The following is a 24,930-nucleotide window of genomic DNA, read 5'->3' as shown; positions in this document are numbered from 1 at the left end:
AAGAATACTTATATTCATGAACTCGATCCACAAAATCACATCACAAGATCTCGAAATCGTCAATACATATCCAAATATTCATTGGTTCGCTGAAATAAACAGTTTTGGATCGTTGATCGGTCATTGTTTTACTTTTTTTCACGAACACCGTTTTTGACCGTTAGGTTTTTTGCCGAGCGTTTTGAGCATTTTAGTATTTTTGCCTTTGAACGTTTTTATTTTTTGCATTTCAGCGTCTCGTGTACCTACGTACGTTAAGAAATTATTGTACAGTAACCTCACTCCATATATGCATATATGTTGACATTGATAGACAAAATGAAGTGAGTCTCGCGAACCTTTTTCAAACATTTCTAGTTATTCATCCATTGCGTCTGGCGAAATTTCATATGCTAGTTGACGAATAGCAACTTTACATTTTTGCATGGTCGTGAAACCGGGTCTACCTCTTGCATTTACTCTTTTTTGAAAAAAGGACACCGATCCGACAAATTATTTGATAAACACATAAATAGTTGTCTACTTATTCGAAACCGACGCCTAAAATGCAAAATGTTGTTCGTCATAAAGGGTATTGGGCTAAACTAGTGACGTACAGTTTCATTAGTGCCCACTCGATCACGAAGGGAAGAGATGATTGTCTTGTTAGTCTTTGTCGCCCTTGAAATCATTCAACCAATATGTTAACTGTTATTCTCCCGACTTTAAAAATAAGGTCGTCTTCCTCTTAAGAGTCAGACGAAGAAAAGAAAATCCATTGCATTTTTGGTTTATAATTAGGTGTATTGGAGAAAAATAAGTAGAATGGGTGAGTGTTTTTTTATAAAGGTTTTTTTGTTATTATGGGTTAATACAGAAAGTAAAAAAAAAAAAAGCCTCAAACGGTCAAATGGCACACACCCCCAAAATATCCCCTCTTAACGTTCACTTTAGCCACAGCGAGCCGGCTCGCGGCCGCTCGCTTGCGAGACCGGTTGCGGATGGTTGTTGTGGTGTTCGTGGCCGACATTACTCGCACCAGGCCACTTGCGCCTGTGCTGGCGGGCCACACAATAGTTATAACACTAAAAATGGGATAGGTTCCCAAGTAGCGATGAACAGATCTTAATCAACATCATAGAATACTTTAAATATTTTCTGTTTGTTTTTTTCTCTAGCACTTGTAATTTACTGATCTCATTTTCGTTTTTGATCATTCAAGATTGGTCACCAACCGTAAAGAATAATGTCAAAACATTTTCACTATCTTAGGAGATAAAGAGTATTGGACTCAAATGATTCATGACTAATAATAATAAATTTTTTCAACTTTTCTTTTATCAAATCTCCTTTTTGCGACAAAGGCAGCTTTTCATCGATCATGTTGCCATTCTTTTAGCTAACAAAGTAAGATGATATGGGTTTCATGTATAAAAGGCCCCAGCGCCTAACCCTCTATGCGCAACAAGGTAAGTGAACGGGGCATACAAAAATTCTATGGCATTAACTAGGGCAAATTACACGGAAGGTCCCTGCAGCATCTACATATCATGGTCCATTAAGTTTGACAGCGGTTATCGAAAGTTACTGTTTTTGTTAACAAAAAAAAGGTCCCCGCGATGAAATTACCCTTTGGTAAACAAATTATGTAACAACTGACAATAAATGTTGACTTTGTGCATAACTCAGATATCGATTGCAATTGAATTAAAATTCTGTAATCTAATTATCCGAATAAAGCTTCTTAATCAGTTTGAATTAAACAATCTAAAACTATTATTTCTTGACCAATTTAACATGATTTTTTGACTTAATTTTACATATTTGTTTTACAACAGCTTCTACCAAACTTAAAAATTCTTGATCTTGGGGGTTCAAGGGACCTAATCAGGACACCGGATTTTGAGGGCCTTCCACGTCTTGAAAGATTGATTTTAATGGAATGTGAAAATCTGGAAGAGATTCATCCATCAATTGGATATCTTGAAAGACTTGTTTTTGTTAGCATGTGCGGCTGTAAAAAACTTAAAACGTTTCCGCCCATCATACGAATGAAAAAATTGGAGATTCTTAACCTCTCTTGGTGCAGGGAACTTCAAATGTTTCCCGATATACAAATGCACATGGATAGCTTGGTAAACCTTAATTTGAATGGTAGTGGTATAGAAACAATCCCACATTCAGTTGGACAATTTTGTACCAACCTTGTTACTTTTGAATTAAATTACTGTAAAAATCTAAAAAGGATAGAGGGCAACTTCCGTCTCTTAAAATGTTTGAAATGTCTTAATCTCTCTAGTTGTCGGCGACTTGAGAAATTAAAAGGGGATTTTTTTTACGAGGAATGTAGTTTAGAAGAGCTTTCTTTATATGCGAGCCTGAAGCTTCCTCAATTTCCACGCCTTTTAAGAAAGTTGGATCTTAGTATGTGCAACTTGGGAGATGGAGACATTCCATCTGATATGAGTGGGTTATTAAACCTACAAGTACTACACCTAAAGGGAAACAATTTTTCACGCTTACATTCAAGTACCTCGACTTGTCATCCTGTGAGAGCCTTATAGAAGTGCCTGATCTCCCATCAAGCATAGCTATTCTCATAGCAGAATATTGTGAGTCGCTTCAAAGGGTAGGAGATTTATTAAATTGTAAATGGTTATGGAAAGTTTCCTTCTATAGAAATGAGAATAAGTTGATTGGTGGTGAAAGAGATTTATCAAGTTCTATGATTCAGGTATAACTCTTCTCTTATTTCCTCGATCGTAATTTAAATGAATATGTGACAGAGAAACGCAGTTGAAGATTGCTTGAGTATAGTGCTTCCACGTGTACATTTGTTGCATTCTTGCGAAGAATTAATCATGATCACGTTGCAACTTCCGCACACTTGGTATAATGACTGTATTGGATTCTTATTATGCGCTGATGGTTGCCATAACTTAGGGTACTGTAGAGTATATATAAAGCAGGAGATTTTGACCATGGATTCTCAACCCGATTATTGGGAAGAGTTTGATAAAAATCCAGAATCTTATAAGGAATGTAGACTAGTGGGTTATGTATCGTCTGCTTCATTGAGGCACACCTCATGGTGGAATCCTACATACACTACTATTACATTTCAGACCTATGGCATGTCTAATCCTAAAATAGGACTTGTTCCTGTGAAAAGTAAATCGAAGAAAAAACCAATAGATTGCTTGGAGCATTGGGAAGAGATTGGAGATGTAAAGACATTTCAGATCACAGATTATCCAAAGTCGTCGGAAATTGTGATTTCATGGAAGTGTATTGAAGTGAATCTTAAATAAATATAAACATAATATTTTTATATTTTCTCAAGCCACCAGTTTATTTTATTTGTAAACAAAGGTATCTCATGATTTTGACCTTGACCTGAATTCATGAATGTGGGTCTCACCAAACCAGATAGCCCTTAAACAGATTATAACATCTCGTTATATTAAAAATTAATCTTACCAAATATTTAACATGAAAATCCTATTATAGGGATATATACTAAAAATTAATATACGTTTTTTTAAAAAGATATTATTTATAATTAAAAAACAATTTCATAGTAAAAAAATAAACGGTCATGGATCTCACCAAACTCATATATCTTTAAATTGGGTTATAACATGTCATTTATATGTGAAACCATTTCAACATCAAACCCTAAATATATTATTAATTTTCTTACAATAAATAAATTAAAATAAAATATATATATATAAATATTAAGAAACGAATAGTATAAAACAAACCCCGCAATACGGGGGTAGTTATACAAAATAATCAAATGATTGGAAGGTTAGGAGTCTTTTACCCAATGTTTCGAAACCCGGACCGAACCGGCCCGGCCGGTCGGACCGGTCCGACGGGACCCGTGCTCACACTAGTCTGTTCATGGTATCTGACCGTTTTCTAAAACCCGACCGGTTTTGCTAGTTTGCGGTCGGACCGGACCCGGTGAACCGGTTAAAGCATTTTTTCAAATTTATTTTCTAGTTTTTAATGATAAAAAACATAAGGGATATTGGTTTCAAATACTCTAAACTTTGACCCATTGGTATATAACACTCCCAGCACTCCTAATTTTTAACATATTTTCTTCTGGCACTCCTGGAGTAACGAGACACTAACTTCGTTAGTGTTTGAGATAAAAAAAGTCATTTTTCAAAGTCACCACCGCCAGTTACAGCCATCAACCACCACTGTCACTGACAACCATTAATCACCCATTTTCTTTAATGTTTGCAATTGAGCTGGTATTTTAAAGTTACGGAGTAGACCAAACAAGTCATGAACAATAAAAATGGAAAGGACTTACAATTCCACAATCAAACACCATAAAACACATCACCTTCACAAATCAACAATACAACCCATCACCTTCTTCTTCTTCTTATATCTCTTGTTATCATCACCATATACCATAATACCTACTAAATTTCTCAATTCACACATATACCTCACAGTTCTATGGTGGTTCCATGACGTCACCACTTCACTGATTCTCCACACTGCTTCGATTGGATGGATACCATTGACTCTGAAATCCTATCTCTTTGAGCTTCATAGTTTTGATAAGTGGTTGTTACCTCAATGACGTCGTCTCAGTCTCAGTATGGTTGTTTCTGCTTCTGGTGCTAGTGCTTATAAGGATTCTCAGGTGCATACCTAATTGTATTATTATTCAAATTAAATTCTTTGACTGACTCATCCAATGAATTGTTTCTATCATACATACATTTAGATCTAGCTATTTATAATTGTGTGTGTGTGTTGGTGGTGTCAGTGGCGGTGGTGGTTGGTCGGTGTCGGCAGGGGAAGAGGGATGGTGGTGGGTGGAGTGGATGATGAAATATATAATAAACAAAATGTTGATTTTATACCTTGAACTTTAAAAAATAACATTTTTTACCCCAAACACTAACGAAGTTAGTGTCTCGTTACTCCGGGAGTGCCAAAAGAAAATATGTTAAAAGTAAGGAGTGTTGGGAAAAATCTCTGGCGCAACACGCTGTTTTAATCTACTTGTATTTGAATACCAAGTGTTTTATGAAATGCCTCATTGAAGTACAATCTATACCTTGGTTTTTATTAGTCCCAACTATCTTCTTTTGGTCACTGTCGGTCCGAACTAACGAATTGACTGCTGACCGGTGATGGTTGGGTAAAAGTCTTGTATATTATTATATTATTTGCTACTTTTAGTTTAAATGTTATGTGAACTTTGGTACCTCAAGCATGTTTATGTGTTTCAGGATATTTGACGTTAAGGACACTTAGTGGGAGGAATTACGGGCTTTGAACAAAGATGAAGAAGACTCATGATGATTGGCACGCTTTCCTATGCAAAATAAATGAAAAAATAAAGAATATTCTGTCAGACACCCATAGCGCGACACTAAGGGGTCTGATGGTGATGTCAGAGAAACTATAAGATCATCAGAAAACTGAGTCTTTAGCGCGGCGCTAAAGTCTCACCCCTGGATGTTAGCGTCGCGCTAACATCCTCCTAACGGGAAAATTAAACCTAAGTTTAATATATTGAGTTTTCAGCCCCCATTCGAGATAACCTTCATTCCATCAACCAATTAAAAGCCCTATGACGATTTTGCATCATCTCGAAGCCTCCATTTCGTCCGTTCATCGCATGCTTTCTTCCTCTCATCAAATAAGCGAATCCTTCGTGATGCCGATGTCAAGCTAAAACCATTGTATTCACTTTATGCTAGGGTTTTGTGTAAACTAACTTTGATCAGATTCTATATTTTGAATTAATATAAACTTGATTGAATGTCTTTAATCTTGTTTTACATTGATTGTTTAAACGGTTTTTTATTTTGATTATCAAACTTTGCATCACTTTTCTGGTTGTGTTCATCACATGTAGGGTTTGCACTTATGTTATTGAACCAATAATCTTTAGTCATTGCTTATAACTGATTTTCAAATTTAACCTGGTAATTGGGTAAAGCGGGGTTCAGTTGTGTCAACAATTCGGTTAGGGTATCGTTTGTCATCACAACCCAACTGTTTGGTTTAGTAATTACTGCGCAATTAATCTTATGAATCTGTGATTGGTCGGTCATTACATTACCTGAACCTAAAGTGAATCGCTTTCTCATTTGTTTACAGTTACTTAAAGTAATCGTGTTTTATTATATCATCTTTTCTAAACCGCTTGACATTGTCTGTCCACCTTAGTATAAGAATCAATTATTATGAACTTTACTTGCACTTTTCACTAATTCCTTGTGGAGACGATCTTACTTACCCATACTAGTTATAGGTATTTAAGTCTAAAATACTTGGTTTTTATTAGAGCACGACATCTATGTCAACTGGTTCCAACTTTAAACGTATTTGTTCCCAAAGATCCACGAGTAACAGAATCCTAATACCGTTAGTTGTAAGTCGCCATAAAAACATTTTTGTACAAAAAACATCACCCGAACACCGACACCACCACCAATTGACTCATCATCGACCAATCACCACCACTTAAGCACTACGAATCGTTTCCGACGATGTCTCTAGGCGACCACAATAATTGGAATTTTTACCTGAAAAATGTTCCAAAAGTTTCGATACAAAAGTTACAAAGATGTTTGGAAAAAAATGTGTTTTTTCCGGGCAAAAACGTTTTTTTGGCGACCTGCAACGTTAGGATTCTGTTAGTCACGGGCCGTTGGTAACAAATACCCTAAAAGTTGAGACCGTCAGCTGCCAATTCGTTAGTTAAGACCGACAACGACCAAAAGACGATAGTTTGGATTAATTAAAACCAATATACCTACTTTTAACTTACTTTTTAGCTTTTTCCCTGATCATAAGTACATTTCAAAGCATGGTTTATTCCTACCATATAGATTATATAGTCTTTGAATTTGACTTCAGTTTCAAAATTCTAAATCTAATAACCCAAAAAGAAAATGAAAACCGAAATTTTGTATGTCATTAAATTTAATTACTTTTAAAATTATGTAAATAATAAAGCATAGAACTATAAATTCGATGTGGCTCATTGATAGAGCATTTACTTTACTACTGAGAGGTGGGGGCTTCAAACCTTAATATCACCAATTTATATGGGAGATATGAGCGATGACCCTAGCTTGCCAGGGTTCAGTCCTGATCTCACCCTGTTTTGGCTCCTCACTGTTGTGCCGTATGGCGGGCGTGGGGTTCAGGTTTATCCGGTGAATCTCTCAATAGGTGGACCGCGAGGGGCTCCGTATGTCCGGACTAGTGGCCGACTCGGGCTACCTTTAGCCAATGGGGCCGCGTACCACGTATTCGGCGTTACTTAGTTGGCCGTTAAAAAAAATAAAGCATAGAACTTATATGAAAGTTGTTAATTTGTTATTTTGATTACTGTGGATAAGATAGAAGTTATGCTTCCACAGTTAATTTTAAAGTTTAAACAAATTGAAAGTCCCGAAAGAAAGCAAGAACAGCTTCAGAATAATTTGAAAATACTATGAAACACTCTATTATCTATCGTGTCGTGATGTGATGTGGTCGCTCCCTCTTTTTTGAAGTCACCAGATTTGCTTGATTTTTAAATTGAGGCTTCTCATGCATTTGACCCGATTTCACGGGTATGGGTTTTACCAAACCCAGATATTCTTTAAATGGGTTATAACATCTCATTAAATTAAAAGTTATTCTCACTAAATTATTGATGTGAAAATCCTATAAAATAGGATATACTAAAAATTATTATATGGTTTTTTTTTTATTTTGAAAAAATATATTAATTATAATTAAGAAACAATTTTATACTAAAAAAAATAAGCGGGTCTTGAGTCTCACCAAACCCATATAACTTTTAAACCGGGTTATAATTACATCTTAGTTATTTGTGAAACTCTTTTATTATCAAACTCTAAGTAATTATAAATTCTTTACAATAAAAAAAATTAAACTCCAAAAATGCATATAAATATTAAAAGCGAATAATGTAAAACAACCCCCGTAATACGAAAACTAGTTTAATGTATATATATGAAAAAAATAAAACCCCAAAGATTTACGCCTTGTTCTTGAGTTTTTTTAACCAAGGAAAGAAAAGGAAATGAGAGGGAAGAATAAGAAAGGGAAGGGAATGGAAGGAAATTTTTTTTTAATTAGGTGTTCTTGAGTTGAAGGAAATTAAAGAAAATGAAAGGATAATTATCCTTAGTAATCAGCCCATTTTTAGGAGGATAACTTATTAAGAAAATACATTAATTTAATCCCTCCTAACTCCTCATACTCCTTTCTTTTCCATCCAATAAAAAAACTCAAGAGCACCCATTTTTTAACTATCCTTAGTTTTCCTTTCCCTCCTTTTAAAAAACTCAAGAACAGGGCGTTGGTACAATGGCACATCTATTCGGTGGCAAAGGATAGTTGGGCCAAGGTGGCCCCGCCCCTCCTCTGTTTTGCGAAATAGTGTAAATTTACCCGTTTTTTCCGTCCGACATTTTCTATATGTAGTGTATGTTTACCGTTTTCAACCGAAAATTGATAATTAGATACTGGCCCCCTCCGTTTACGGTTTTCTTAATGTATTTTCGTCCATCTCCCTCAACATATTCGTCCAGGCTTCGCCACTGCATCTATTGATATGCTGAAAACCACATGTATCTGTTTGAACCTGTTCTTCCAATACTTACTTTTATACAAATTTATCATAAAACTAAGAAAAACATGAATACAAAAGTTTGTGCAAAGAGTATGTGTCTTAGTCAGTATAAAAACTTTGAAAATCTTAATTAGTATGTTTACTTTTTTGTTGTAAAATCTCGTCTAGTATATTAGATATTATACAAGTTTAAAGTTATTAGCTGTTAATATATTTCCTCGTGATTTAAAGTAGAGTACGAAGTTATCAAAAAGCCATAACATGAGTTTAGATTATAAAGTGTCCCAACAGGATGTGTCTATATCTTTGAGGATAGTAACTCTTGATGATATGGTTTACATTAATTGTGAAGTTGATCATGAGTTTATACTTTGGAATGTTTCATTCAAATTTACAGGTTTAGTTCTAGTACAAGGATCACTTGAGACTTGACATACATAATGTGAAAGGTGGCAGACTTTTTTGACCCTCATTTATTTCATCCACTTGATGATCAACAATAGACAATAAGTGTGATGGAGACACCATACCTAATGTACATAGATAAGAATTAATTATATGAAGGTATTATGAAGTTTCCTGCAGGGGGGACTTCTCAAATATTTTATATATCTCAAACCCCTATCTCTATCTTTGTACCTGAGTACTAATTCCAAATAATTTCAATACACAGATCAATGGCATCTTCATCTTCCTCTTCTCAATTTAATTCTGCCTCTGTTTCTCAATCATGGAATCATGAGGTGTTTCTAAGTTTTCGAGGAGAAGACACCCGTAAGGGCTTTGTGGATCATCTATATGCTGCTCTTGTGCAACAAGGAATCCACACATACAAGGACGATGAAACACTTGCTCGGGGTGAGTCAATCGGTCCAGCCCTCCGGAAGGCTATCCAAGAATCACGGATTGCAGTTATTGTATTCTCGAAAAACTATGGAGACTCATCCTGGTGCTTGGATGAGCTTGCACATATTATAGAGTGCAAGGACCAGAGAGGGCAAATCGTTATGCTAATATTTTATGACGTCGATCCCTCGGATGTGAGGAAATATGAGGAAGCATTTACCAAACATGAGTGTGACAATAAGCACAAAATTGAATCATGGAGAAAAGCTCTGGTAGAGGCAAGCAACCTTTCTGGATGGGTTCCTAAGGACTTTACAAACGGGTAAATTTCTTTTTTTTTCTTAGAAGTTTAATTTTTTACTTAATATGTTTGCTTTCTATAACTTGCTTATGCTGTAAATATCATAAGTGTAAATTTTAACTCATTGCGTGTATAGGAGTTAGTTTGAGTTACATTTTTCATTTAATCAAATAGTCAGAAACGCTGAGGTAAAAATGAAAAAGGGTTACAGGAGTTGGAAATCGTGCACATGGTTAAATACTTAAATGAATTGGACATAAATAGTGTAAATTATTGACTATTCCATAGCCCCATATCAAGCCTCATTCACCAACCAAGTTTCCAATATTCTAGCTAATTATTCATTTCCTTGTGGGCTTATTTTTTGGCTTAATTGATGTATTTGTTCACCTTTAAATATGGTTGTAAACATTGCAGATTTTCTACGACAATAATAAAAAAAGAATATCAAGTTTTACAAATAGTCACTAGGCAAACACATGATTATTCTTTGTATAATATATATTTCCTTGTGCATCAATTGTGCAGGCATGAAGCAAAATGTATCAAGGACATTGTTGCTACAATTTCCAGTAGGTTGTATCCTCTGATTAAAAATGTTAATAAAGACCTCACTGGAATAGAGACTCGCTTGCAAGATTTGAAATCAATGTTGGAAATTGGGTTAGGTGGTGTGCGAATTGTTGGAATATGGGGGGTTGGGGGCGGTGGTAAGACTACTCTTGCATCAGCTGTGTATATGGAAATCTCTCACCAATTCGAAGCTTGCTTTCTTCTTGAAAATATTCGTGAGGAATCAAGCAAGCATGGTTTGAAAAAGTTGCAAAACAAGTTTCTTTCACTTGTTTCGAAACAAAAGATAAAGGTAGCGAGTGAGATAGAGGGGAGAAGCATGATAAAAAGTAGGTTATGTCATAAAAGGGTTTTAGTTGTTCTTTATGATGTTGATGACCTTAAGCAGCTAGAAGCGTTAGCTGGATCGCATGATTGGTTCGGTGAGGGCAGCCGAATAATAATCACAACCAGGGATGAGCATTTGCTTACTCGCCACACAGACAAGATATATGAAGTGAGTTTGTTGTCACATGACGAGGCGATTACACTCTTCAGTAGACATGCATATAGGAAAGATAAACCTGTAGAAGATTACAACATGCTTTCACAAGAAGCAGTTTCTTTTGCTGGTGGTCTCCCATTAGCGCTTGAAATTCTAGGTTCTTTTATGTACGACAAAGACAAAGATGAGTGGATAAGTACCTTGGCCAAGTTAAAGTGCATCCCAAATGTTAAGGTCATGGAGAGACTAAAAATAAGTTATGATGGACTTGAACATGACGAGAAAGAGTTGTTTTTAGATATAGCATGTTTCTTGCGGAGATGGGAGATAGACCGTGCAATGAAGGTGCTTGACGCATGTAGTTTTTACCCTGGTATAGGGGTAAGGGTGTTGGCACAAAAGTCTCTCATAAAACTTTCAGATGGAAGATTTAACATGAGTTGGTAGAAGAAATGGCCCACTACATTGTTAGAGGAGAGCACCCTAATCATCCTGAAAAACATAGTAGAATTTGGCAAGAGAAAGATATTGTAGAGTTTTGTGCTACGAGGACTGAAAAGTTAATGGTATGTTAAGCTAACTTTCTTTGCACAATGTTTATCTATTTATGAAGTTTGTACGATGATATAACCGTGGTTCCCTTTATTAGTTAACACAGGAAAATAACCATATTGAAGTATTAGCTTTACCAAGTTACATTAGCCATCCAACTCTTCCTCGTGTCGGTGCAATTAAGGCTAGGTATATCCATTTGTATGAACTTATTCATTCTCCATTGCCAAGTTATGTAAGTCATCCACGCCTTCCTGATGTTGTTGCAAACATGAAGAAACTTCGGTTAATTTATTGGGAAGGGTATCCGGCATCTTCATTTCCAACATATTTTCATCCAACAAAGCTTGGTTGTCTAATATTGATAAGGGGTCAGCAAAAACACCTGTGGCAAGGATGTAAGGTACGTAGCCTTTTTGTTTCACAAATTATTATAAAAACCAGGATTAAAGACAATGAATGTTAGATGATATTTACAGAAGTAAATAAATTTAATTAACTAATTGTTTAATAGTATCATATCTTGCTTGTCTTAAAATAGGAGCTACCGAACTTGAAAATTCTTGATCTTCGTTATTCTATTCTCCTAAAGACGACCCCGGATTTTAATGGTCTTCCATGTCTTGAAAGATTGATTTTAGAGGATTGCACAGGATTAAAAGTGATTCATTCATCAATTGGATATCATGAAAGGCTTGTTTATGTGAACATGAAAGGGTGTTCGAAACTTCAAATGTTTCCACTCATCACAAGGATGATAAAATTGGAGACTCTTGACCTCTCTTTGTGCAGTAAACTTCAAAAGTTTCCAGATATCCAAAGGAACATGGATAGCTTGGTAAACTTTGATTTGAACTGTAGTGGTATAGAAATAATCCCATCTTCAGTTGGACAGTTTTGTACCAACCTTGCTTCTTTTGATTTAAGTAACTGTGAGAAGCTAAAAAAGATAGAGGGCAACTTTCGTCTCTTAAAACGTTTGAAATATCTTAACCTCTCTAGATGTTTGCGACTTGAGAAATTAGCAGGTGATTTTTTCAACGAGGAATGTTGTTTAGAGGAGCTTTCTTTATCTAAGATCGAAATTCAAGAGTCAACATGCTCGGTGCTTCCTCAATTTCCATGCTTTTTATGAAAGTTGGATCTAAGATGGTAAAATATGGGAGATGGAGACATCCCATCTGATATGAGTAGCTTACTAAACCTAGAAGTACTAGACCTAAGTTATAGCCATTTTTCGCGATTACACTCCAGCCTCTTCCAAATCCCATGTCTCAGGTTCCTCGACTAATCATCGTGTGATAACCTTGTTGAACTGCCAGATATCATTAGTCTTCCATGTCTTGGAAGATTGGATTTAGGGGATTGTAAAAGATTAGAAGAGATTCATCCGTCGATCGGATATCATGAAAAGCTTGTTTGGGTGAACATGAGTGGATGTGAAAAACTTAAAGTGTTTCCACCCATCATACAGATGAAAAAATTGGAGACTCTTAACCTCTCCAGGTGCAGTGAACTTCAAAAGTTTCCAGATATGCAAAGGAACATGGATAGCTTGGTAAACCTTCATTTGGATAGGACTGATATAGAAATAATCCCACCTCAGTTGGACAATTTTGCACCAACCTTGTTTCTTTTGATCTAACGGAATGTATGAAGCTAAAAAGGATAGAGGGGAACTTCCATCACTTAAAACGTTTGAAAAGGTTTCGTCTCTGTAATTGTAAACAACTTGAGAAATTAGCAAGGGATTTTTTTGGCGATGAATGTTGTTTAGAAGAGCTTTCTTTATCTGTGATCAAGAGTCAAAGTGTCAACACGCTTCAACAAAATAGTATTGCGTTTCATCACGATGGCCCGGTGCTTCCTCAATTTCCACGTTTTTTAAGAAGGTTAGACCTTATTAGGTGCAATTTGGGAGATGGAGACGTCCCATCTGATATGAGTGGCTTATTAAACCTACAAGTACTAGACCTAAGTTATAACAACTTTTCACGATTACATTTCGGCTTCTCACATATCCCGTGTCTCAAGTTCCTTAACTTGTCATACTGCCCAAACCTTGTTGATCTGTCGGCTCTCCCATCAAGCATAGCTATTCTCAAAGCAAAATATTGCGAGTCACTTCAAAGTGCTGGAGATTTATTAAAATGTAATTGGTTATCGAAAGTCTCCCTTCAAAGAGAGAATGAGACTAAGTTAATTGGTGGTGAAAGAGTACTACATTCTATGCTTCAGGTATCTCTTTTCATGTTCTTGAATTTCAATCCATTATGGATTAAAATTTGTAATAATAATTATAGTATTCTTCATAATTCAAATGAATGTGTGGCAGAGAAATGCAGTTGAAGATCAATTTATGAGTATATTACTTCCACGTGTACATCTGCCAGATTCTAGTAGAGAATTAATCACGGTCACATTGCTACTTCCACCCTCTTGGTATGATGATTTTAGTGGATTTTTATTATTGCTGATGGTTGCTGGGAGTATGGATGTAGCATATATATTAAGCGGGAGATGTCGTCCATGGATGATCAAACTGACCACTGGGAGGAGTTTAATAAAAACCACGAATTATATGAAAACGGACTAGTGGGTTATGTACCCTTTGGTTCATTGAGGCAGACCTCATGGTGGAATCCTACGTACACTCATCTTACATTTCATATTGAAGACTTGTCTAATCCTAAAGTAGGACTTGTTCCTAGGAAAAGTAAATCATGTGATTCAAGGGAAAGGACAATATATTCCTCGGAGTGTTGGGAAGGTACATATCTAAAGACATTTGAGATCAGAGATGATTCAAACTCCTCAGAAGTTAAGATTGCATGGTATCCTTAAATTTTTTACTGATTTATTTGCAATGATTAATTAAGGATTGAAAACAACTTTTGACCTAGTATTGTGTACCTTGTAATAGACGTAATATTCTGGTCTTTCATGTCATTGTAATCAAGTGAATAGTTGAAGAATTTGTGTTATAACAAGCAATCAAATACTTGCAAATTTAGCAGCCATTAAGAACATTAATTACAATTAATGTTTTATAATTTTTTTTCTTATATATGCTTCAGTTTTATGCCGCAAGGTGTATAATAGTTGTTAAACTTTATGTTATCAAACTCTCCAGTGCTAACCACTCGTTGGAGGACAATTAGAAACAACATAAAGCCGATTTCTTGTTCGTATTCTCAATTAGTTGTTCCACCTATACGCGATCTGTTTAAGTTGTGAAGATTCGTTAACTAAAGAGGATGCAATATTGATGGGTAAAGTAACTAAGATTGAGTTTAAAAACTATATGTTGACTTATTGGCTTTTTCAGAAAACCGATAAGTTAAAAAGGTGGTTGGCAAACATAAAAATTATTATTATTTTTTAGTTTTTTAAAATGGTTAAGAAATTGTTTTCAAAAAACTAAAAATCCTACCCTTTTTAAATGACTTTTTGATAAAGTCAAATAACTGTTTCCATACTTATCCCAAACATGCTCTAAGTAAGATTTCAATATGTGTTTCTAGGCTCTAGCTTAATCTTGTTATTTGTAATTTGGTTTATAATGAGTTTATGTGAACTGGGTCTCAACAACATTTCGTAGTCTATTAACTATAACTATAACTATATAAGTAATATATTTGTAATAAAACAAGGAAAAAAACTATTGTAACGATTTTAATAGATTATATGTTTTCAAAATATATCATACGAGACTTCAAAGTTCTAACCAAGTGGCCTATTCTTGTTTAGCTATCTTTTTTAATTAACTTGTTTGCAAATAACTTTTCTATTTCAAATATATTTCTATATTTGTGATAATTATGAATTTTTTAAAGGTTATACAAGACGTGTTTGTCTCCCTACTTGTGTCATTTTGGGTGGATGTTGACAATGAATGATTTGAGGTAAGCCTTATTTAAGGTTGCCAGTTCGGATTCTGAGCATACCCAGGTTTTCGTCCCACGTTCTCTTATGGCAGCAAAGTGGTATGGTTTCCTGGGAAACGCCCAAGCCAAACTCTAAAGTCAGCGTGAGCCCGGTTAAAACGACATAATCTGACAGAGTGGAGGCATCGCGGCTTTGTAAATTTAAAGAATGTGGTAGCCTATATAAAAGAAGGCCACCGTTCTAAAAAAAAGACATGTCCGTTTCCCTACTTATTTACTTGTTAAACATTTCTTTCAAGTTTTCATAAGAGTAATACAAAGTAATTTTCACACTAAAAGAAAAAAAAAATTCTCTTAAATTTATGTTTCCAATAATGACTATATAGACTTGGGCATAAAACATAATTGGTTCCTTACTCGACCCGGAAATGAACCCTCCCTGCCTAACACGTGGATACAAACAAGGTTTCTGTTTCTCAAAGAAACCAGCTGGACCCGGAAAACCTATTAAAACCCGGCCAAACCGTTGAAAGCCAACCATACCAGAATCTGATTCCTATATGTATTGGTTTTTAACTTTTTGACCAAATCTGAAACCGGTTCCTATCGTGCTCTGGTTCCACGGGTCCATAAATCCCGAGTTACCCACATCTATGACTACACAATGATAATTTAGAAAGATAGTGCTTTTAATTAGTCAACCCTTTTTTGAACAATCAAATGTCGTATTCACTAAAACTAATTGTGAATACCTTCTAATATTCCATTCAACTTAAACCTATTTTTTTAATTTGAAGTGTTTGATAAAAAATAAATAAATAAGAATGTCTATAACCATAAATGAATTTGATTAAACGATAATATGACCGTAATTCGCTTGCATCAAATGCTCACGTTGTTGCATTTCACTTAATATTTGCTGCTTTAGAGCATTCCCAATTTCCCATTCCATTCTCCAAATAATGTGAGGGGAGTCCATTTTTTAGAGATGGTTAAAAGTTGTTGTAAGAGAAAGAGAGAGAAAATGTTACTGTTTGTTATTAAATTTGGAGAAACAAACTGTTCATCTCTATAATTTTTAATGTTTTTGACAGTGGTTGTGAGTGAAGGAGAGATAAAATGTAATGATAAAAGTATAAAAAATATTATTTAATTGAAATTGGAAGAGAAAACGATGATGTTTTAGCGTAATTATAGAGATGGAGATGAAGAATCGAATGAAAATGCTCTCAGAAGCATTTGTTCGAGGACGTTGTGAGACCTCACAACATCAGTACGGACCTCTGGTTTTGAACCAGTTGTCTAGATTGTTGTTCTTTTAATCATATTTATTGTTGAAACCACTAGCCAAATTTTTGTTTATACAATAAATATATCCAGCCCGGTATTGTTCCGAAGATGCTGGCATGGCAAAGAGCAAGTTTGAATTGTCAGACAACTTGTTACCGACGACATCATCAAACAGCTGATGCCGGTTTTACGTCAGGTAGCAGTTACGTGTATGTCTCACACCAGTTTCGTAAGAGGGTTAATCGAGCATAAAACTCATGAACACAGGGGCTGAACAAAAACTGCTTTGTTCGACACTTTTAACCTACAAGAAAAGAAAAACAATTTGAAACAAACTCAAATACTAATTTGAATCTGATCATTATCTAAATATTATAATAAATTAATTAAATAGCCCTTGAACTTTTGGTGATCTCCTCCTTCCACCCGTCGAGGTCGGACCGTACCTCCCTATTCAACATTGCTCGTTTAAAAAAACGGGTTAATTTACACTGTTGCGAAGAAAACAGGGGCTCGGGGCCACCCTGGCCCTCAATAAGCTTCGTCCATGCTTATAAGTTATAACTGCTTCAACCCATCTCTCTGGTGTTCATTTTTAGCATTATTTAAATAAAATTTGTTGTATATATATACCGCTTGCTTAATTTATACTACTGACATCTAATTAAGCCAAACCATGGCTTTGGACTTTAAATCGTTTGGTCACGCAACTTCTGGGGTACTAATTCAGGGTGCAAATAATTTAAATTATGTATGAACGTGATCATGCTTTTATACTTTGGAATGTCACTTCGATGATATAATTCATAATAGAAAATATGGTTATATTATAGTTGATAAATGATAAGTTTACACACACAAAGTTAAATTTTTTTTTATGTAGCTTTAAATCACATATATATAATTTACTATAATATAAAGTTAATGATAATTACAAAATTGTTATCCTTAAAACAAAAAAGACATTTCAACCGCGAAATAGCATCTTAATTTTCAGCAACAGCTAAGCCTTTTGCTTGTTCATTATAATAATATGGTTCAAGAAATAAAAACAAAAAAAAATAATATAAAACGAGCTTCACATGCATGATAAAATAGTTAGTAGACAATGGGTGTGATTGGACTCCTCAAGGTCAACAATAATATACAAATATAAATAATTAGTAATATTTTAATCATTATGCGGTGTTAATCATTTATTTTTTAATATAAGAAAACAAAATATGTAACAAACAACACCGACGACTTATTATTTAAAGTCATTATGAAGTTTCATCACAAATTCACATATATATAATACACAGATCAATGACAGATCTCAGCTACTCAAAACAATATCTCTTTTTAGATCTGATTTCCACTGCTTGCTTTTACACTAAATCCAAACAAATTCGATCCACAGATCAATGGCATCTTCATCGTCCTCTTCTAACTTCAACTTTGTCTCTGATTCTCATTCATGTAATTATGAGGTGTTTATAAGTTTTAGAGGAGAAGACACCCGTAAGGGCTTTGTGGATCATCTCTACACAGCTCTTGTGCAACAAGGAATCCAGACGTACAAGGATGACCAAACACAAAACAAAATATTTAAAATGATGTTTATTTGGTCGGCAAACTTAGGCGGTGGGAAATACAAGTGTTGACGGTCTCGGTCATTGTGGCAGTAATTTGGCAAAAATTCGGTCAGTAATGGAGCTAAAAAATGAAACAAAATTCTAGATATGAAGGTGGACCAATGGTTAATTTGGGGGGGGGGGGGATCGAACGGTAAACTTGCGAGTTGGTAAAACCCGAGCGTTGTTAGTCACATGCGTTGAAGCTACAAGTCTACTCGAATTTAGTCGGTTTCCGTCAGTTTCGTTATGGTACCAGAACTAAAAGAAAAAAAATCACATTTGGTCGGTTTTCTTGCGTTCGTTATGGTAATTGAACTAAATAAAGCAAAAAAAAAATAAAAATCAAGAACTAATTCGGTGCCGCCAAGTGGCCCAATAGGGCACTTGCGGCACCAAAGTTCTATTTTTTATATATATTAGTAATAATGTAAAATATATATATAAAAGTTGAGAGACCAATGGGGTGACGTCGATCGGTAAAACTCAAGTGCTGGTAATACCATCCATTGTCGATTTCGGGCATTGAGTCGGTGCGTCTACACATATTCGGTCGGTTTCTGTCACGTTTGTTATGATACCATAACTAAAAAAATCGGCATCCGGTTGGTTTTCGTTAGGTTATCGGAACTAAAACAAAACTCGGTGAGAATATGCGAATTCGGTCGGTTACGTTGAAATTTGTGACAGTACCGAAACTAAAATAAAAAGGTTAGTAGAACTCGGTCATTGGTAAAAACCCGAATGTTATTAATCCCGGAGTTTTTTCCCGGCGAGTCAACGTGATAACCGTTTAGTTATCAAATTTTTTAAGAAAAACAAAAAAACATTGTTGACCCTATAATACGGCGCCACATGGACCAATCATGGTCATGCGGCGCCAAACTTTTCATTTATTATATATAATAATATGTTGTTTTCTGTAACTCACTTATACTTGTAATTCAATATCAACTTAGTTGTGTATAAATATAGGTCGGTTTGAGACTTTGAGTTAAGTTTTTCCAGTAACTCAAATATTTTTAAATTCAAAAGACTGAGATAAACAAAAAAAGGTTAAATGAATAGAGTTGTCTTATTTTACATATGGTTACAAAAATGATTATATGTGGGAAGTCATACATGACTGTCACGTGTCAAGTGGGGAACAAAGGTAGGCGAACATAAAGGGAATAACTCGCATTTTATGTAGGTGGAACCATACTCAAGTCTCAGTCATTAATTCCCTTAATCCATGCTTTGAATCTTGATTCACGCATTTTATAACGACTTATATTGTGTTACTTTGGGGTACCTCTGTAAAATTTACCAAACCTGCTTCTCTCCCAATTACTTGATCATAAGAAACCCCGTGGTGGTGGCTTTTAGCTTTTCATATTGTATGAATTAAACATAAATAGTTATTAGACAAACATATGATTATTTGTTATATAATATGTATTTCCTTATGTATCAATTATGCAGGCATGAAGCACAATGCATTAAGAAGATTGTCGCAACAATTTACAATATGTTGCCTCCTCTACATACAAATGAAAATAAAAATCTCATTGGACTAGAGACTCGACTGCAAGATTTGAAATCAAAGCTGAAAATTGGGTCAGGTGGTGTGCGCATGGTTGGAATATGGGGGGTTGGGGGCGGCGGTAAGTCTACCCTAGCATTTTCCGCTTATATGGAAATCTCTTGTCAGTTTGAAGCTTGTTGTTTTCTTGAAAATATTTGTGACGAATCAAACAAGAATGGTTTAACTAAGCTACAAGAAAAGTTACTATCTCAGGTTACGAAAACAACTGAGGTGATAGGGAGTGAGACGGATGGAATAAGCATGATAAAAAGAAAGTTAGGTTGCAAAAGTGTTTTAGTAGTTCTTGATGATGTTAATGAACGCAAGCAACTCGAGGCGTTGGCAGGTTCACATGATTGGTTTGGTGAGGGCAGCCGGATAATAATCACTACTAGGGATGAGCATTTGCTAACCCTCAAGGAAGCAACAATATATGAAGTGAGTTTGTTATAAGATGACGAGGCTATTAAACTCTTTAGTAGACATGCATTTAAGAAAGATGAACCAGTAAAAGATTACAAAACGCTCTCACAAGAAGTAGTGTCTTATGCCGGTAGGCTTCCACTAGCACTTGAAATTCTAGGTTCTTTTCTATACAAGGATGAGTGGAAGTGTACCTTAGCCAAGCTTAAATGCATCCCAGATGTTCAAGTGATGGAAAGACTCAGAATAAGTTATGATGGGCTTAAACCTGAAGAGAAAGACTTATTCTTAGATATTGCATGTTTCATGAGGAGATGGGATATAAATTATGCTATGAGGGTGCTCGACGCCTGTAGTTTTTACCCTGGTATAGGGGTAAAGGTGTTGGCACAAAAGTCTCTTATAAAAGTTTCAAATGGAAGATTTGGCATGCATGACTTGGTAGAAGAAATGGCCCACTATATTGTTAGAGGGGAACACCTGAATAATCCTAATCCTGAAAAATATAGCAGAATTTGGAACGGAGAAGATATCGCTAACTTATGTGATATGGGGGCAGCCACACCATCAATGGTAAAATTAACTTTGCAAAAGTTTATTATGAACATGTGCAGCAAATGACATTTTTCTATAGTGTTAATGACAATATTTTGTTCCCTTCTTTAATTAAATAAACACAGGAAACTGAAGTATTAGTTTTGCAATATCAACCTCCTGAGTTTACCACTTGGCTTTACTTACAAAGGAAACCGATGAGTTTCTGGTCTTCTATACTAGGTTATGACAACCATCAAAATATTTCTAATGTTATTGCAAACATGAAGAAACTTCGATGGATTGACTGGTGTAAGTATCCAGCATCATCATTCCCGTCAAATTTTCAGCCAACAAGGCTTGGTTGTCTAATGCTGGAAAGTAGTCAACTAAAACAACTTTGGAAAGGGTGTAAGGTACACAATTATATTTTATTTATATTCGAATACATTATATATCCGGAAAATTACCAAAATAGCTTATTTTGATCAATTTTTTCCCCAAAATATCCTAGGTTTACCAAAAAATCGCAGATAGCCTACTTTTTCTGTAGGATCCGACGGAAATAAGAATTGATCCGACGGAGATGACGTATTCAAATTTTCTGGCAAATCCGATGTTTTTTTAACTGTTGATGACCGTTGTTTTAGTCATTTAAAAACCCATCTAAACTAAATGGTTATAGTAAATAGGGTATCGTATCCACGAAGAGCATGTGGTCAGTATCTCACTTTTTGTTTGAGTTTTAAACTAAATTTAACTAAGGTGGACAAAAGATGTAAAACGAAACCTAAAAGATTGATTTTTAAAAACAATATAATATAAACGCAACCTCCTCCGGTTCCAGGTTTTAGGTTTCACACAAAACTCGTTTGATTAATTGGACACCAAATAGACATGATGTTATAAATTAGTTAAAGTGGCTATTGCGACAGACTTTTGTCATCAAACCTATAGAATTCAATTACCCAGTCTACTAGTATCAAGTCAAACCCTTTTAGTCACCCAACCTGCTTCTAGGTTTTGTCCTAAACCGATCGTGGTTGTAAAGAAAGAACTCAAATCACCAACAAACTGTTTATTTAACTAATACTTCAATCTATTAAGTGTTTGTCATCACTTAAACAAATCCAATAAAATATCGAGTGCCTAACCTATATGAACCCTTCACCCAGAGTAGATCATCACGAATGGACTAGCCTTGCGTCATAATCATTATTTCTTCTTGCGCAGCCAAAAGAACCAAGGGTTGCTGCCTTTTACCTTGAAGCTGATCGGTAGAAAATGCAGTGGGTCACGTGGTTTTTTCATTGGGCAACTCATGTAAAAGGTTTAAAAGAACATATCCATGTGCTTAGAGCATTCCAATAGGTTCTTCATTTCCATTTTAAAAATTTAAATAAAAAACACAATTTCTTTAATTTATAAATCATTTTCCAAAAACTTCCCCAACCCATTCTTCATTCTCATCTCTAATTTCTTTAATTTATACAACTAACTATTTTGTCTTATTATCATTTTCAATATAAATTGATTTATAATCTATTTTTATAGAATAGTAGTTGGAAATGAAGTTTTGTGGCAATGCTTTAAATGTGGAGGCTTCATACACCATTTCACTAAAATTTAGAAATGGAGTTTAGAGATAGGGAATGGATTGGAGTGATTATTTAGATGATTTTTTAAAATTTTAGAAATAAAGATGTGCATGAAGAACCGATTAAAAATGCTCTTACTGTATAAAAAAAAACACAAGTCATAGTAATAATAAATATTTATATTCTTTTGTATGATTATGAATGTGTAAATTTTGCTCACTTATTTCCATCATATTATTAATAATTAATATTAAAAGTGTATCATTTTAGCTTATGCTCGCATAAACCTACAAAATATAAGAATCATTAGCATTCTGACAAATATTTAAACTAAAAATGCAACATCATTAATAATTAGTGAGAACCAAACATCCACTCATCAGCTATCCGTCTAGGCGACGTAATTATAAACAATCGGATCTGACGGTTCAGTTCATGCTTCCGTCGGATCCGACTATCTAATTTGTCCGTCTGACCCTAGATTTTCATTTATGGGGTTTTTTATTTTGAGTTATATAGTGAAATTGAACACTATGGTTGTGTTCTCTTCGAAAAACTAAGCGATTTGAACTATTAATTTGCTTGATTTTGTGGAGAAATAAGGAAGATAGAGATAGAGGTTGGTTATGGAAGTTTAGGGCTGAGAGGTAGAAGATGATGAATTATGTGAGATCCATTGAAAGTTCCGTTGGATCCGATAGTTCTATAACGAATCCCGTCGGATCCATTAATATGTTGACATGTAGCACGGTTTTAGAGGTTCACAAATTCCATGGGTGCTCAAATTACATAAGACTAGACCAAAAAATATGCTATTTTGGGTTTTATTGAAAACCTAGGCTATCTTTGGAAAAAAAAAATTGGTCAAACTAGGTTATTTTAGGGATTTTTCCTTATATATCGTGTACAACTTTTTCTTGCTGTTGCATTTGTAAATCTAATATCACTTTAAGTTTTGATTAGGACCGGCAAATAGGTAAAGCCGGGCAGGTTCGCCACGGGTCGGAATGAGTCAATTAAATATAAGGTTATTTTGGTTTGGGTCGGAACTGGTTGGTTTTTTAACTATTTCACTACAAAGGGTGGATCAGTTGCTTCTAATTTCATTTGTAGTAGGTGTAGATCGTTATGAAGTGTATAAGTTGATAGATTTCAGGTTCTAGCCTTAGTGTTGATACGGGCCAATAAAAACTTTATTTTGTTAATGGGTCTAATTCATGTCCAATCAACCCACTATGACTCGCTTAAATATACAGACCTATTTGACTTTTACGTATTTGTCTTATAGCAGAGACTACCGAGTTTAAAAATTCTTGATCTCCGGCACTCAAAGGAACTAACGAGGACACCAGATTTCAGTGGCCTTCCAGGTCTTGAAAGACTGAACTTAGAGAAATGTGTACAGTTAAAAGAGATTCATCCATCGATTGGATATCACGAAAGGCTTGTTTGCGTGAATATGAAAGAGTGTTCGGAACTTGAATCGTTTCCACCCATCATACATATGTTAAAATTGGAGACTCTTGTGCTCTCTGGATGTTGTAGACTTCAAAAGTTTCCGAATATACATACGAACATGGATAGCTTGGTAAACCTTAATTTTGATGGAACTCCTATAGAATTAGTGCCACCATCAGTTGGACAATTTTGTACCAACCTTGTTTCCTTTGATTTAAGAAAATGTTTCAAATTAAAAAGGATAGAAGGCAACTTCCGTCTCTTAAAACATTTGAAATATCTTAAGCACTCTGACGGTCTTCAACTTGAGAAATTAGAAGGTGATTTTTTTCACGAGGAATGTTGTTTAGAAGAGCTTTCTTTAATAGTGAGCCCAAAGCTTCCTCTATTTCCATGTAATTTAAGAAAGTTGCAGCTTAGTTGGTGCAAATTGGGAGATGGAGACATCCCATCTGATATGAGTTGGTTTATTAACCTACAAGTACTAGACCTACAAGGAAATAAGTTTTCACGATTACATTCGAGCCTCTCCCAAATCCCATGTCTCAAGTTTCTAGACTTGTCGGACTGTAAGAGCCTTGTAGAACTGCCAGATCTCCCATCTAGCATAGTTATTCTGATAGCGGAACGTTGTAAGTCACTTCAAAGTGTAGGAGATGTATCAAATTGTAAATGGTTATGGAAAGTCTCCCTTATGAGTGGCGCTAAGTTGATTGGTGGTGAGAGAGAACTTGTACATTCTATGCTTCAGGTATAACTCTTATCTTGTTTTGTACTTTCATGCATTCTATGAATTATAAAATGTAATAGTAATGTTCTTCATAATTCAAATGCAGAGAAATGCGGTTGAAGATCGCTTTATGAGTATATTACTTCCACATGCACATACGGTTTTTTCTCCTAAAGAATTAAAGGTCACATTGCAACTTCCACACAATTGGTATAATGACTTTGGTGGATTCGTATTATTTGCTGATGCTTGCGGTCGATATGGGTGCACTATATATGTTAAGGAGACGTCGTCCACAAATTCCCAACCTGATCAGTGGGAGGAGTTTGATAAAATTCCAGAATCTTATAATATGGAATATTGCTCACAAATGGTGGGCTATGTACCGTTTGGTTCATTAAGGCAGAACTCATGGTGGAATCCTACATATACTCATATCACGTTTCATGTC

General features: G+C 35.1%; 3 pseudogenes across 2 annotated transcripts in view; all 3 read left to right on the top strand.

Annotated features, from left to right (window-relative positions):
- The window catches only part of LOC143577077 (disease resistance protein Roq1-like), a 29,471-nt pseudogene extending 15,307 nt beyond the window's left edge, over nt 1–14,164 (top strand). Inside the window, exons 5-6 of the transcript XR_013143053.1 lie at nt 1,818–2,713; nt 13,712–14,164. The product of XR_013143053.1 is annotated as a disease resistance protein Roq1-like (transcript). The remainder of the gene's footprint in view (nt 1–1,817; nt 2,714–13,711) is intronic.
- Nucleotides 9,259–11,621, top strand: LOC143577079 (TMV resistance protein N-like; annotated as a pseudogene). Its single transcript, XR_013143054.1, has 2 exons — nt 9,259–9,788; nt 10,296–11,621. The product of XR_013143054.1 is annotated as a TMV resistance protein N-like (transcript).
- A 480-nt stretch (nt 14,165–14,644) lies between the features above and the next one.
- LOC143577086 (TMV resistance protein N-like) lies at nt 14,645–24,852 on the top strand (annotated as a pseudogene).
- Nucleotides 24,853–24,930: the final 78 nt, after the last annotated feature.

Source organism: Bidens hawaiensis, unplaced genomic scaffold (assembly GCF_021521415.1).
Source record: "Bidens hawaiensis isolate Kalapana, Puna unplaced genomic scaffold, B.hawaiensis_p1.1 tig00028461_1, whole genome shotgun sequence".
Lineage (NCBI taxonomy): Eukaryota > Viridiplantae > Streptophyta > Magnoliopsida > Asterales > Asteraceae > Bidens > Bidens hawaiensis.
The sequence above is the reverse complement of the archived record's forward strand: the minus strand, read 5'-3'. Positions and strand labels throughout refer to the sequence as shown.